General features: G+C 34.9%; 1 long non-coding RNA gene across 1 annotated transcript; it reads right to left on the bottom strand.

The window, feature by feature from the left end:
- Nucleotides 1-935: 935 nt before the first annotated feature.
- Nucleotides 936-3,391, bottom strand: LOC114076097. Its single transcript, XR_003576711.1, has 2 exons — nt 2,575-3,391; nt 936-1,117 (listed from the first exon to the last, which is right to left on the bottom strand). It is a non-coding gene; the product is annotated as an uncharacterized LOC114076097 (long non-coding RNA).
- Nucleotides 3,392-15,128: the final 11,737 nt, after the last annotated feature.

The raw sequence follows: 15,128 nt of genomic DNA, 5'->3' as shown, positions 1-15,128 counted from the left end.
AAAATTTTCATGCGAAATGTGTGAGCATACAAATGAGCAAACATAATAACTTATTTACTAATTTAGAAATGTAAAAATATTATAGAGAAGAAAAAAGGAGTAATGAATTGGTTTTAAAAAATAAGGAAAAAGTGATTACAAAAATTGCAACAAAAAATTATTTCAATAGCAGAATGAAATAAATACAACAAATTATTTTAAAAGAAAGTGTTTAGCATGCAAAAAAAAAGTTATTGAGAACGTTTTAAAGTAGAAAATTTTATTTATAAATGCAGAAATTGTTTTTAGAACAGATTTTACTTATTTAAGGCAGAAAAATAATTTTAAGAACAGTTGTAGATTTATTATTGATGCGGAAAATTGTTTTAGATGCGTGAAAAATTTAATGCAGAAAATTATTTTTTAAAACAGTGGCAGATTTATATATCTATTATAAATGCTGAAAATATATTTTTTAAGCAAAAAAAATTATCACAATGCAACAGATTATGATTAATGCGGAAAAAAAATCAAGCAGTCATTTTATTAGATGCAGAAAATAATTAGGAATAGCTGCAGAGTTATTATTAAAGCCCAAATCTATAGTTTAGAAAAGTAGCAGATTTATCACATTTTCAATATGCAAAAAAGTTATTAAAATATACTTAAGACCTTTACATAGATTCTATAAGTTTTATTTATTCGTTTGAATCATTTTGTACAAAATATGAACACAAATTGTTTAGCATTTTAGCACGTTAAGAAGAGATCTATAGTCATAACAAGATCATTAAAATGCAATTAGAATAGAAGTAACTTCAATTTATTAGTTGGACAAGATCAACCAAATAATTAAGCAAAGATGATTTGGTTTTTTAGTTCTTTTTTAGTTAAATCTAAAGTCGTTTTATCAAACAAATTAAAATCCTATAGGCATTCTTTCTAACACAAATAAGTTTGCAAATTAACATATAATTCCCCCTCCCCTTAGGCGATCCCCAAATATATTTTATACATGAGATCTTTTGAGTTATACAAATATTTTTTTAAAAAAAAGAAATATATAGATTCAAATACATGAATTAAACAAAGTAATCTCTTCATAGCTAATCTTCAACTTGAACTTCAAGTTTGAAACCTGTCAAAGCAATCAAATAGCTACACTAGTAATGAAATTTATTTTTAGACAAGATGAGACACATGCAATTGTTTAACAACAAATTATACATATAGAAAAGAATAGAACAATAAACTTACACAAATGTATGAATGCAAAAATAATGTAAATGTTAATTAAGAATACTAATCGGTTAATTAGAAAAGAAATGGTAGCAACAGAAACAAGTTGATACAACTTTTACTCGAACAAAAGCAAAGTAGCAAAGTAGCAAAGAAGAGCCCTTGTTACCGGAATCTTAATTTATTTTAAGAGTAGCAAGAGAACAAAGAGAGAGTGAGGAGTAATGAGAGAAACTTGTTTTAAAAAGTGAGACCATGAGTGAATGAGAAGATGGTCCTATTTATATAGCAAAGAGGAAGAGGACACATAAGGAAAGGAATAAATTAGAATAAATTAGGAGCATAATAATTCTTTTACCATAAATAAAGAAGACCTAAAGCAATATTATTTTACCATATATAAAAAAAGTAAGAAATCAGACAATTTACAAATAAGAAAAAAAAATAGATTAATTAAATTTTTTCTTATTTTAAGAGAGCCAAATCAGATTATTAAAAAAATATTACCAAACTTAAGCAAGTAAGACTTAGGAAGAGCAATATATTTTCCTTAAATAAAGAAGAGCCCAAAAATCAGATTTTATTATTAATTTATTTTATCAAATATGAGCAACTAAATATGACAAGCAAATAATAAGATTGTCATTAATCAAGGCAAATATTAATGGAAGGAGGGATTAACTAAAATTATTTTTTCTATTGAAAAGGAGCCAAAAACAGGTTATAAATTACTATTATTATTTTACCATATATAAACAAGTAAGAAATCAGTCCAAGCTTAATCAAGGAAAAAAAATATCAACTTTCTGAAATTCATAAATTAGACAAACAAGCAAATATGAACAATTATTTAAAGGAAATCAATTATCAACATTTACCATCAAATGTCAATGTCCCTCCATAAGATCGGAGTAAATTAAAGGTTTGTCCTAAATTAAAATACAGGAAGAACACTAATTATGGCAGACGAATAAATCAAGACTGAAATAATATGCTAGCACATGGAATTAATTTTTTTTAAAAAAGAAAAAAGATGACAAGAAATCAATATGTGCCAAGAGTCACATATTATGCTAGAATTTTCATACGAGAGGAACAGTAAAACCCAACATGACTAAATCTATTGCAAGTCTCTATTCTAATTGATCAATCAATAATCAATTAAAGATACAAAATTATAAACTAGTATTAAACATTTACTAATTGCAACTTGCACATCATTTGAATATCCCAAAAAACAATAGCAAGATTAATCAGACAATCGATAAATATTATCAACAAGCATGTATGTGGAGTAACAGCAAAATAATAGAGTGTACCGGGGACGGATCTGTTAAAAGATCCGTGTTTGACTACCTTAAAACCTTCGAAACTCCGCCGGAGTTGTTTCTCGCCAAGCTGTTGTCCGGTTCTTCTTGTCCTCGCTGCTGCTGGTCGGTGTTGTCTTCACCGGTAGGAGTTGCTGGTTCCTGCAAAAAGAGGAAGAGAAAATAGAAATAAGAAAGGGGAGAAGAAGGGAGGAAAGTGGAGAAAGAAATGGAGGGTGAGGGGCGGCTGGTGGGTGTCTCTAGTTGTAATGCTGCTGCTGATGGCTGCTCGTCGTCGGCGTTGCTGGCGGTTGCCGCTTCACTTGCTGCCTAGTTGCAGCTGGTGGCCTGAGAAAAAGGGAGAAGAAGGCGAGGGGAAGAAAAGGAAGAGGAGAAAGGGGCGGAGGAGAGGAGAAGAGAAAGGATGAAGAGAGGGACGGAGGGCGGCGGCGTTTCGCCGGAGAAAAGAAAACGAGGAGAGAAAGAGATAAAGGGGGAGGTGGCGGCTGCCAGGGAGAGGGGAGGGAGAATGAATTAGAATTTTATGTTTTGGGGTCTTTGGTGTTAAAGAAAGAGATAGGAAAAGTTGATCTCAACCGTTAGATTAGGTAGAGATAGAGGGTTAGGATTTGATTAGAATTTAATTATTTAAATGAACGGATGAGATTAATAGATGGAGTCTTAAAATCAAATTTAATTGGATATAGAATAGCTAAAATTGTAATAAAATCGGCTAGAATTGAAAGGAAGAGGATAGTTATAATTGAAATAAAATTGGAATTGGATAGTCTAGAATTGAAATAAATTATAATAGAATAGGCTAGAATTTAAATAATTTTGAGGAAAATTAAGAAATTTGCTATCCAATTAAAATACTACAAATGTTAAAAATATTTTTTATATAATCGAAAATCACTTAAATTTTAAAGCATACGAAATTCATTAATAAATTTTCAAATGTTCTAACAAAAATTTTATAATGTAAAAATACTAAAATATATGATTTTCATGCAAAATCGACTAAAATTCTAAACTTTAAATAAATTTTAAAATACGTATTTAATCGAATAACATTCCTAAAAATGGTTAAGGTCGGTCAAAATTGGGTGTCAACAGCTACCCCTTGGTTGTTTGGGAATGAAGAATAAATTGTCAGGCAACCAACATTGACTTAGTAGCCAATTTTGTCCGACCGACAAGAAATGTCAGTCGAATCAATTGAAACAACATAGAGTTGAAAAAGGGTACAATTGAGACCTTGGTATTAGACCGCCTACATATCTCTGATTATACGAGAATCAGGTCGTGTGTAGTTCTAGATTCAAGAGCAAATGAAACTCTCAAAATTTGAAAGAGCGCTAAGGTCTTCGAAAGGCACGATATCAACTTGAATGAATAAGATTAGAGTAGCTAGAAGAGAGAGATAAAGACGCAAGAAGAGCATGATAGAGAAGTGAGAAGAGCATGATAGAGAGATTCAAACTCTTTGTAAGGTTAAGATAAAAAGGAGCAATACGAGTAATGCAGAATTTGTAGGGCCTTCATTCCAATAGATGTTAGCACGATAATTGTAATTGAGGGGGAAATTTATCACACTTGCAAAATCAAAAACTAAGCATCCTTTGTAAGGCATACAAACCTAAACGTCGTTTTAAGGCGGACGAGCCTAAGTGTCGCATTGTAAGGCGGACGAGCCTAGATGTCTCATTGTATGGCGGACGAGCCTATAAGGCGGACAAGCCTAAATGTCCTATAAGGCGAATGAGCCTAAATGTCGCATTGTAAGGCTACGAGCCTAGATGTCGCATTGTAAGGCAAACGAGCCTAGATGTCCTATAAGGAGGATGAGCCTAAATGTCACATTGTAAGGCGGACGAGCCTAAATGTCGCATTGTAAGGCGAACGAGCCTAGATGTCCTATTGTAAGGGGGACGAGCCTAAATGTCGTTTTGAGGTAGACGAGCCTAACAGTAGGTTGTTGACACCCAATTTTGACCGACCTTTAACCATTTTTTTAGGATTATTATTCGATTAAATACGTATTTTATAATCTATTTAAAGTTTAGAATTTTAATCGATTTTGCTTGAAAACTATATATTCTAGTATATTCACTTAATAAAGTTATTGTAAATATTATTAAAATATTTTAAAATCATTAATGAATTTCAAATTTTTAAAAATTTAAGTGATTTTCAATTATTTAAAAAAAATATTGTAAAATATCTAGTATCTTAATTAAATAGTAATTCCTAAATTTTCCTCAAAATCATTTAAATCTTAACCATTCTATTCTAATTTCTTTCAATTCTAACCACTCCAATTCAAATTTTATTACAATCATAGTCACTCTTTCATTTCAATTTTAGCCAATCTCATTGCAATTTTAGCCATTCCATATCTTTTCCAATCTAATTTCAAGACTTCATCTATTAATCTCATCCGTTCGTTTAAATAATTAAATTCTAATCGAATCCTAACCCTCCATCTCTATCTAATCTAACGGTTGAGATCAACTTTTCATATCTCTCTATTTAACACCAAAAGACCCAAAACCTGAAATTTTAACTCATCATGTTCCTCTCCCTTCCTCACCAGCCGCCACCCCTCTCTCCCTCTCCTCCATTTTTCTAGGGAGGGAGGCAGTCGGACAGAAACACCACCAGCAGCTACCCCTCTCCCGCATCTCTCTCCCCCTTTCGTTTCTTCTCCTCTTTTTCTTTCTCCCTCTCTCCGCCTCCCTCTCCCCTTCTCCCATCGCCTCTTCTTTCTCGTCTCCGTCCAGCAGCCACCGGCAAAATACCAACAAAAGCGATTGGAGAAAAGAACAACAACAACTCCGACCAGCATCTGCGCCCGCAGTCTCGCGCAACAGCATCAACTCTAACCGGCGCCCCTCTCTTCTTTCTCCCCTCTCCCGTCGTCCCCCTTCTCCCTCTTTCTCTCCTCTTCCCCTATCTTCCCCTAAAGTATCTTCTCTTCCCTTTCCTCTTCTCTTTGCAGGTAGCAGCAGCTAGCAACTCCAGAAAGCGAGGGAGGCGGCCAGCAGCAGCCTAGCGAGACAGCAATAGCTGCTCCGGCCAGCAACGCTGGACGACAACAACTCCGGCCGCATTTCGTCATAGCACGAGGGTTGAATTATTGAATACGGATCTTTACAGATCCGTCCAGGTCTATCCTATTTTTAGTTAGATTTCATTTTAATAAATTCCTTAGTGTGACTGATTTCATTGCATACTTCCCTTGTTAAAATCAGTATTTTATGAGAAATTCGTCTTAAGCGTATGCTATTGTTTGTGAGTCTCTGAATTGTGTTCTTTTGAATCCTTGATACACCATTATAACTTAGTCTTTTGGAGTGAACTACTACATGCTAGAATTTGTTATTGCTTAAGTTTTATTACGCGCTCAATTTTGTATTAAAATCGAAAGGTTTGTGTTTCTTGCTTAGTTATTCTCTTTTAGTGATTCTTGAAACTGATTTTGTGGATCTTGATAGCAGATTTGATATAATCGTTTGAATGTTTCTTTAGTTAATCGGATTGGTTTGTCCATTTGATGATCTTGATCCGTAAAATGTGTTAAAATTGATTAATTTTTTCCTCTTTCTGTTTAAGACTTGCCTAGTATATTTTTAGTACTATTTTTTTTTTGTATAATGGTGATATTTTCTCTTCCTTGATATAGCATTTTTCAAAATCATATTATTTTTATTATTTCTGATCAATTAAGTGGAATAATCTCAACTAAAGTGGCTAGATTTTGCTTTATTTGATAGAATAATAAGTTGATTAAAATAAGTCTGATTTTCGGTCTCATTCCTTAATAAGGAAAATATTTTAGGTTGGGTTTAATTCATTCTCTCCCTTAAAATGTTTTGTTTGGCTAAGGTAAGAAAGTAAATTTGATTTGGATTTTTATTATTTAAGAAAAAAAATTATCTTCCTAACTCTCATTCTTACTTATTTATTTTTGGTAATGGTATATTTTAAAATTTTCTGATTTTGACTCCTTTAAAATAAAGAAAATAATATTAATTGATATTTTTTTTCCTTATCTGTAAATTTATTGATTTCTTACTTGCTTATCTATGATAGAATAATATTGTTTTGGCTCCTATTTATTTAAGGAAATATATATTACTTTTCTTATTTTATTACCTGCTTATAGTTGGTAAAAAATATTTAAATAATTTGGCTGATTCGAATCTTCTCTTGAATAAGGAAAATACGATAATTAATTGATTTCGTTTAAATATTTCTTTTCTTTATTTGTTCCTCCCTCTTCTACTAAATAAAGAGACCCCCTTTTCATTCTTTGAGCACACATTCATATCTTTGAGAAGAACTCACATTCTCCCAACTCATACTAACTCTTGCTACAATTTCTCTCATTCTCTCATTGCTCATACACACATTCATTCTCTCAACTAATCACTCATTCTTATAATACAAGTTGATAATCTTTTCTGCATAATTGGTTAGGTCTCTTTATTAATTTTAATATAATTTTTTGCATAATTATAATATTTGTGTATTGAGAAACGAAACAACAAGGAAGCATCCAAGTTAGTTTCATTATCCTTTTACGTTTGATAATATAACTATGGTTATTCTTTATCTCTTTTTGTGTGTTATTTACATATATATGAGAGTAATTTGCTACTATAAGTCTACTATATTTCAATTATTTCTCCATTGTACATGTGTTACCTTACCTATTCTAGCAGGTTTTGAACTTAGAGTTCAAGACGATGAAGAGTGGCCTAGAAGAAATTTCGGACGAAGCTTCGTTTATTTTAATGTTGTGTATATTTTCATTCGTTACTTTTGTTACAATGTGTATAATTATCTTACCCTACCTATATATATATAAAATAAATTTGGGGTGGATCGCCTAAGGGGAGGGGAATTATGTGGTAATCGCCTCTTTATTTACAAACTTATTTGTATTAGAAAGCATGCCTACAGGTTCGTAATATATTTGACAAATTTTTTTATGTGATAAAGCAATTTGAGATAAAAAAAAATTATAAAATAAAATCATTTGTTGCATTTAATAAATTACTAGTCTTTTGAATATATTTCATAGTAAAATATTTGCATTTGATACTACATTAATGTTCTACTAGTTTTTCTTTTTACAAAGTTTTTTTAACATGATTTTTTTTAAAGTCATTGTTCATTCCCCCTTTAAAACATTGGATTGATTATGACATTTAATCTTTTAAAAAAAATCATAAGTACTGTCTCCTAACCTATCGTTAGTGGGAAAGTCAAAGGAATTACGAGGTCTAATTCCAATGTTTTTAAATTAAGCCGACGCATCCCCTAGAGTACCTCCTACCCATGATTTACAAAAGAGATTATGTGTATTTATATGTGAATATTTATGTGCCTATATGCATACTAAATCCTTTTTAAATCATCTTCAAAATATAAACTTTTATTATTTTTCTAAGACCAACCTCAAAACAAAATTGTTTCTATGGTGGAGGAGCGCGATTAAGAATATCGTGGCATCATCCCTATAAAGAAACAAACATTTTTTTATATAAAAATTCTATTCAAAATTTGTTCATTTTTTCAAAACATCATTCTCGCACATCTTATTCTTGTTTGGTGCAGCATAATAAATTAACTCGAGCTATATTCTATATCTTTTGTGCATATTATGTCTTCTTGTTTATCTCTTTATTAATTTCTTAATATTTGCAATATTTGTTTATCACATAGATCATATGCTCAAATAATAAGTAATTGAAGTAATCTTAATTGTTTAGTAATTTATTTGGGGTAGCTTAAAATATAAAAAAATAAAAAATTATTGGCTTATCTATTTGTCTATTTTTGCCTCCTCGCTTATCTTTATTTAGTTGATTAGTATTTGTTGTGTTTATTATTTCTATCACCTTTTTTAATCAACTAAAATAATAACATGACTATTTGTTCGATTTATTCATCACTTAGTCTCGCATGTTTAAAAATTAATTTAAGATAATAATAAGCTATTTAATTCAACTTGTTACTATATCACCTAGGCTCACATGTTAGATTTAATAAAAATGATTTTAATTTATAATATTTGCTATCACCTAGCCTTTTATCAATTAATTAGTAAAAAATAATAAAATGGTCATATTTGTTTTATATTTTTTATCACCTAGCAAGCATTCTACTTAAATAAACTAATAAATGAATGACCTTATTTGCTACTTGTAACCCCCACATAAATTGCATGAGATACGGCCGGGATCCACATTCGTGGACCTCGAAGGATGCCTAACACCTTCCCCTCGAGGTAATTTGAACCCTTACCTGAACTCTGGCTCGTTGACCTTAGCTATACTTAGTTAGGTGCCCTAACACGCCTTAATTCGTTAGGTGGCGACTCCAAACTCAAAATTCCAAAAGATTTGTTAGGTCGTGCACAAAACATGTTCACGAAAAATGGGCGCGATATAGGTCATAATAGCGAGTTGAGTCTGACAATATCTCCAAAATAGCCTGAAGAGTAGCTTGAGTAGCCGAATGATATGCGAGTAGCCAAGAATTTGACAGTCTTCGTTTGTAAGAATGAAGGCGGTTGTTGAAAAGGCGGTCGATTTTATCTGTGATCTGCACATCTATAACTTGTAGTTTTACTAAATAAATTTATTAGGCTAAATATATCAAAATAAATGGTAAATGTAAACATGATGCAATTTCCCATATAGACCATGACTGTTTGCCTTAAGACTATGAAAAATGATGTCTTAGGCTATGATGTCTAGGGCAATGATATGCAAAATGTATCCTCAGGTCATGAAAATGTTGTCTGTGGGCCATCAAAAATGATACCCTTAGACTATGACACCTTAGGATCATGATAGACAACAAATAAATCCTTAGTCCATGATATGGTGTCCGCATGCCATGAAAGATGATGCCTTTGGGACATAAATAATAAGTGAAGAGATCGTATCTGTAATTTGGAATCTATTGCTACTTGTGACTTGATTCGTTCGGGCACATGCAAACTTCGAGCTTGATACTATCTCGGGCCTATACAAACTTCGGGCGCAATCCAATCTCGGGACATGCAATGATGCATTTCTTCGGCACAATGTATCTCGGTCACATGCAATGATGTAATTCTTCCAGGATAATGCATCGCGGGCATAATGTAATGATGCAATTCTTCGAGTATAATGTGATTTCGAACATAATGTAATGATGCAATTCTTTGAGCATAATGTGATCCCGGGCAAAAGTGTAAATGATGTAATTCTTCGAGCATAATGCGATCTCGGGCATAATGTAGCTCGGGGATATGCAATATCGGGCAGAATGCAGTTCGCCAATAGTTGATTGAGTGCGTACAGTAGCTTGGACATTCTTCTTGTTGGAAAGGTCGAGTATTACCGATAGTTTGATATTTTTCCTTGGTGGAAGGAAAATGTGCCTTCGAGTGGCAATTTGTTGTACTCAGAGCGATGTTGAAGCTGTTTTTTTTGTATAGGTGCATGTACCTTCTACATTCAAAGAAAAAATTCATGAATTTAAAAATGCGCAGGGGGGGGGGAGGTTGATCTCCTCCGTCTAGTGTGTTCTCCTTTGACTCGCCTTCCACACCTTTTTGGGTATCTGTTTTACATAAAAGGGAGAGGGATTTTAAAAGAATTTGAAATTATCATTTTGTAAAAGAGAAGGTGATGTCGAATCCTTGACCATGACATAGTTTGAGACTTTACAACATCTGACTCAAAGCAGATCTATTATTCTGATCTTCGTTGTAAGCTGCCTGCTTGTGAATTTTTTATACCCTCTAAAAAATTCTGTCCTAGCCTCGATTTGTAGCAATTTTGAGGCCCCCTCAAAATTCTGCCCTAGTATCGAGAAGAAATGCTTTCGATGGAATTTTTGAGTTTGTCTAAAAAATTTTGCCCCAGTATCGAGATGTGCAGGGAGAAATCCTTGATGGAATTTTTTGAGACCCTCCCAAAAATTCTGCCCCAGTTGCCAAATAAAGGGGAAAATGAAAGTTTTTATTATGATAAGACCGAACCCCTATAGGAGCGCCTATGTATCCCCTCTTAAATGAGAATCAGGTCTGACGTAGTTCCAAATTACAAAGAGCATGAAATAAGCTTTTAGATGAAATATTTCTTCATAGAATCTAAGTTGATAGGTTTTGGTTAGACTTCTCCATCCATTTCTACAAGTATGAGAGTCCCGCCTATCAGTGCCCGAGAGACTATATATGGGCCCTTCTAGTTTTGTGAGAATCTACCCTTTGCTTCATCTTGATTTGGGAAAATCCACTTCAAAACTAGTTGCCCAGGTGACAAATGCTTGGGTCCAACGTTCTTGTTGAAAGCTCTGGCCATTCTACTCTGTTAGAGTTGACCATCACAAATGGCGTTAATTCTTCTTCCATCTATTAATGCCAGATTCTCTGACCGACCTTGTATCCAGTCAGTATCGCTCTGCTTTGCTTCTTGAATGATCCTTAGAGATGGTATCTCTACTTCGGCGGGTATCACAGCTTCAATACTGTATACCAAGAAGTAGGGCGTGGCCCCAGTAGAAATTCTGATTGTGGTACGATACCCTAGCAATGCTAAAGGTAGCTTTTCATGCCAGTGTTTATGGTTATCAATCATCTAGCGCAGTATCCTCTTGATGTTTTTGTTTCCTGCCTCAAGAACTCCGCTCATTTGTGGACTCTATGCTGTAGAATTTCGATGACTGATCTTGAACTTCTCACACATTGATCTCATCAGATCACTATTTAGGTTGGTGCCATAAGGGGTGATGATTGACTCAGGAATTACGAACCTACAAATAGTGTCATTTTTGATGAACTCATCCACAACTTTCTTTGTCATCGATTTGTGGGAGGTGACTTAACCCACTTGGTGAGTCAATTGCGACAAGAATGAATCTGTGTCCGTTAGATGTTGTTGGCTCGATTCGACCAATGACATCTATGCCCCATGTTGTGAACGGCCAAGGTGAACTAGTGACATGGAGTTCATTTGGGAGGACTCGAATCATATCTGCATGAGTCTGACATTGGTGGCATTTCTGGACGTAGCGAATGCAGTCTATCTCCATAGTTAGCCAATAATATCCCGATCTAAGAATCTTCTTTACTAATGTAAAACCGTTCATGTGAGGGCCACATGTGCCTGCATGTATCTCTTCAACCAGCCTACTAGTCTCTCCTGCTTCGACGCATCTAAGCAGCCCCAAGTCAGGAGTTCTCCTATAAAGGATTTCTCCACTTAAAAAAGAATTGGGTTGCTAAGCTACGAATTGTACGCTTTTGTACATTTATTGCATCTTCTAAGTATTCGCCACTCTTCAAATATCCTCTAATGTCATTGTACCAGGGCTTCCCATCAGGCTCTTCCTCAACGTGGAAACAATAGGCTAGTTGTTCATGTATGTGAATGTAAATAGGATCAATGTAATTATGATCAGGATGTCGAATCATGGAAGACAGAGTGGCTAAGTCGTCTGCGAATTAATTTTGGATCCTTGGTACATGCTTGAATTCTGTTTTGACAAACCTTTTGCATAGCCTATGCACGCACTCTAAATATGGTAACAACTTCCTATTTTTTGTTGCCCAATCACCTCGAACTTGATGAATCTGAATCCCCTATTATTAACATTTCCTGGACATTCAAGTCAATCGCCCGTCGGAGCCCCAGTATGCAAGCTTCTTATTCGGACATATTATTTGAACAAAGGAATCTGAGTTTTGCTGATACTGGATAATGTTGCCCGGTGGGTGAGCTCAAAACAGCCCCGATGCCAGATCCGTTCAAATTTTTAGATCCATCAAAGAACAGTCTCCATCCTCATATTCTTCAGAAATGTCTTCCCCCCACAAAGGCGACTTCTTCATCTTGAAAGTAAGTCTTTAACAGTCTATAATCATCGTCTACGGGATTCTCTGCCATGTGATCTGCTAATGCCTATGCTTTAACTGCTTTTTGTATGACATACACTATGTCAAACTCGCTCAATAATATCTGCCATTTGGCCAGTTTACCTGTGGTCATGGGCTTTTGAAAGATATACTTTAGAGGATCCATCCTTGAAATCAGGTAAGTAGCATGCGATGAGAGATAGTGTCTCAACTTCTGGGCAACCCATGTTAGAGCACAACAGGTGCTCTCCAATAGAGAGTATCGGGCTTTGCATGATGTGAAATTCTTGCTCATGTAATATATTGCCTTCTCCTTCCTTCCTGTTTCATCATGTTGCCCCAAGATGCAACTAAAGGCGTTATCCAATACTGTAATGTACAACAGTAATGGCCTATCAGACTCGGGTGGAACCAACACAGGAGGATTAGATAGATAGTCTTTGATCTTGTCAAATGCCTGTTGACGTTTGTCTGTCCATTTCACCGCAACATTTTTCTTTAACAGCTCGAAGATAGGCTCACAAATGGCAGTAGATTGAGTTATGAAATGAATAATGTAGTTAAGTCACCCTAATAAACTCACCTTCTTCTTACTCATTGGCGGGGGAAGGACACGAATTGATTTGATCTTCGATGGATCTAATTCTATACCTCGATGACTGACAATGAAACCTAAAAGCTTTCCAACAGGAACGCCAAAGACACAAGATTCAGTTTCAGATTGTATTTGCGTAGCCTGGCAAAGAACTTTTGTAAGTTATCCAAATGATTTGAACTTTCCTTTGACTTGATGATGATGTCATCCACATAAACTTAATTTCCTTGTGGATCATGTCATGAAACAAAGTAGTCATTGCCCTTATGTACGTAGCCCCAACGTTCTTTAATCCAAAAGGCATCACCTTGTAGTTGTAGATGCCCCATGGCGTGATGAAGGAGTTTATCTCAGCATCGTCCTTGTGCATATCAATTTGATGATAGCCGGCAAAGCAATCCGCAAATGATTGTGTTTCATGCTTAGCACAATTGTCAATCAGTATGTGTATGTTTGGTAATGGAAAGTTATTTTTGGGGCTAGACTTATTGAGATCTCGATAATCTACACAGACTCTGACCTTGCCGTCTTTCTTGGGCACTGGAACGACATTTATGAGCCAAGTTGGGTATTTAGTCACTTGGAGGATCCCAGCATCTAATTGCTTTGATACTTCTTCTTTGATTTTCAAACTCAACTCAGGCTTGTATTTTCTCAGTTTATGCTTTACATGAGGACACGGTTGATCAGTGGGCAGTCAATGGGCTATGATTGAAGTACTTAACCCTGTCATGTCTGCATAGGACCATGCAAAAATATCCTTATTCTTTATGAGAAACTCAGTATACTCTTTCTTGTCCTCTTCTGTCATATGGATGCTTACTTGGGTTTCTTGTGTCACCTCTGGATTTCCCAAATTTACCACTTCTGTCTCCACCAAGTTTGGATTGGGTTTTTCCTCGAATTCCTCAACCTTTCTGATTAACTTCTCGGGGACCTCATTGTCTTCAACTTCTTCTAAGTCATTAATGTCAAGTTGGGCAGTCTCATTGTATGCCATAGTCTCAGATTCAACATTTTTATAGTGGATTTTGCGAGAGAAAGAAAATAACGCACAATTAAACATAAGGTTAAAATAAATGAATAGGGAAAAGGACTTTATTGATAAAAACATGAAAGTTGCATAAGGTCTCTTTTGGAAACAATAACAGAGTATGGAAATTTAAAAAATGTTTATTGAAAACTCCTTTTATTTTAGAAACTTGATAGAAAACATCTTCCAAGGCTACCCAGATGCCCGACAAGGTATGGATGGAGTTGAGGTCCATTTGCTAACGTTGACCCTTGCTTCCGCTAGGGCCCCCTTTCTCCTCCATGTTGATTACGACATTGAAAAGTTTCCCCTATTCTTTGGTCAACGACAATTCCTTCAAGTCTTCTGAGATCTCATCAATAATGCCTTCCATGAAACCTGCTGATCGAAATGATTGATGCAATGGTGGTATGGGTTTCTTCAATGGATAATAGTATCCATCTCTAGGTGGTTGCCAATCGAGCTACTCCTTGGTAGTGTACTTATATCCCAAGCCAAAAGTGGTGCAGTGTCGAACAAGTTGTATAGGTTTGACTACCCCTTGCAATTCAGCTCCCTAACCTTTCCCAAGCTCGAACCAAACCAGGCCATCATATCTATGATCTTCTAGCTAAACCAAGGTTGCACTTCAATGTTCCCAACAAGCTCCACTGTATGGTACATTTCACCATCCATATGTTCTCTTCCTTTAATCGCATATACAGGATGCCCTTTTTCTCCATGGACTACATCCTCTTTGTAATCCCATTCAAACATCAAGCATCAGTGAAGAGTAGATGGGACCGCTCCAGCCATATGAATCAATGGACCACCCAACAATAAGTTATATGATGAGGGAATGTCCAAGACTTGGAAAGCTATTGGGAAAGTGGCAGGACCAATGAGCATGTCCAAGGTTATCTCCCCAATAGTGCCCCTAAGAGAGTCGTTAAATGCCCTCACATTCATCTTCCATGTTTGAATTTTTGCACTATCCACGACCAGCCTTGTCAATGTGCTCAGGGGTCAAATATTCAAACCTGAACCTGCATCAACTAATGCTTTAGTTATCACTTA

The sequence above is a fragment of the Solanum pennellii genome, chromosome 2 (assembly GCF_001406875.1).
Source record: "Solanum pennellii chromosome 2, SPENNV200".
NCBI lineage: Eukaryota > Viridiplantae > Streptophyta > Magnoliopsida > Solanales > Solanaceae > Solanum > Solanum pennellii.
Note: the sequence above shows the minus strand (reverse complement) of the source record. Positions and strands in the feature narration are given on the sequence as shown.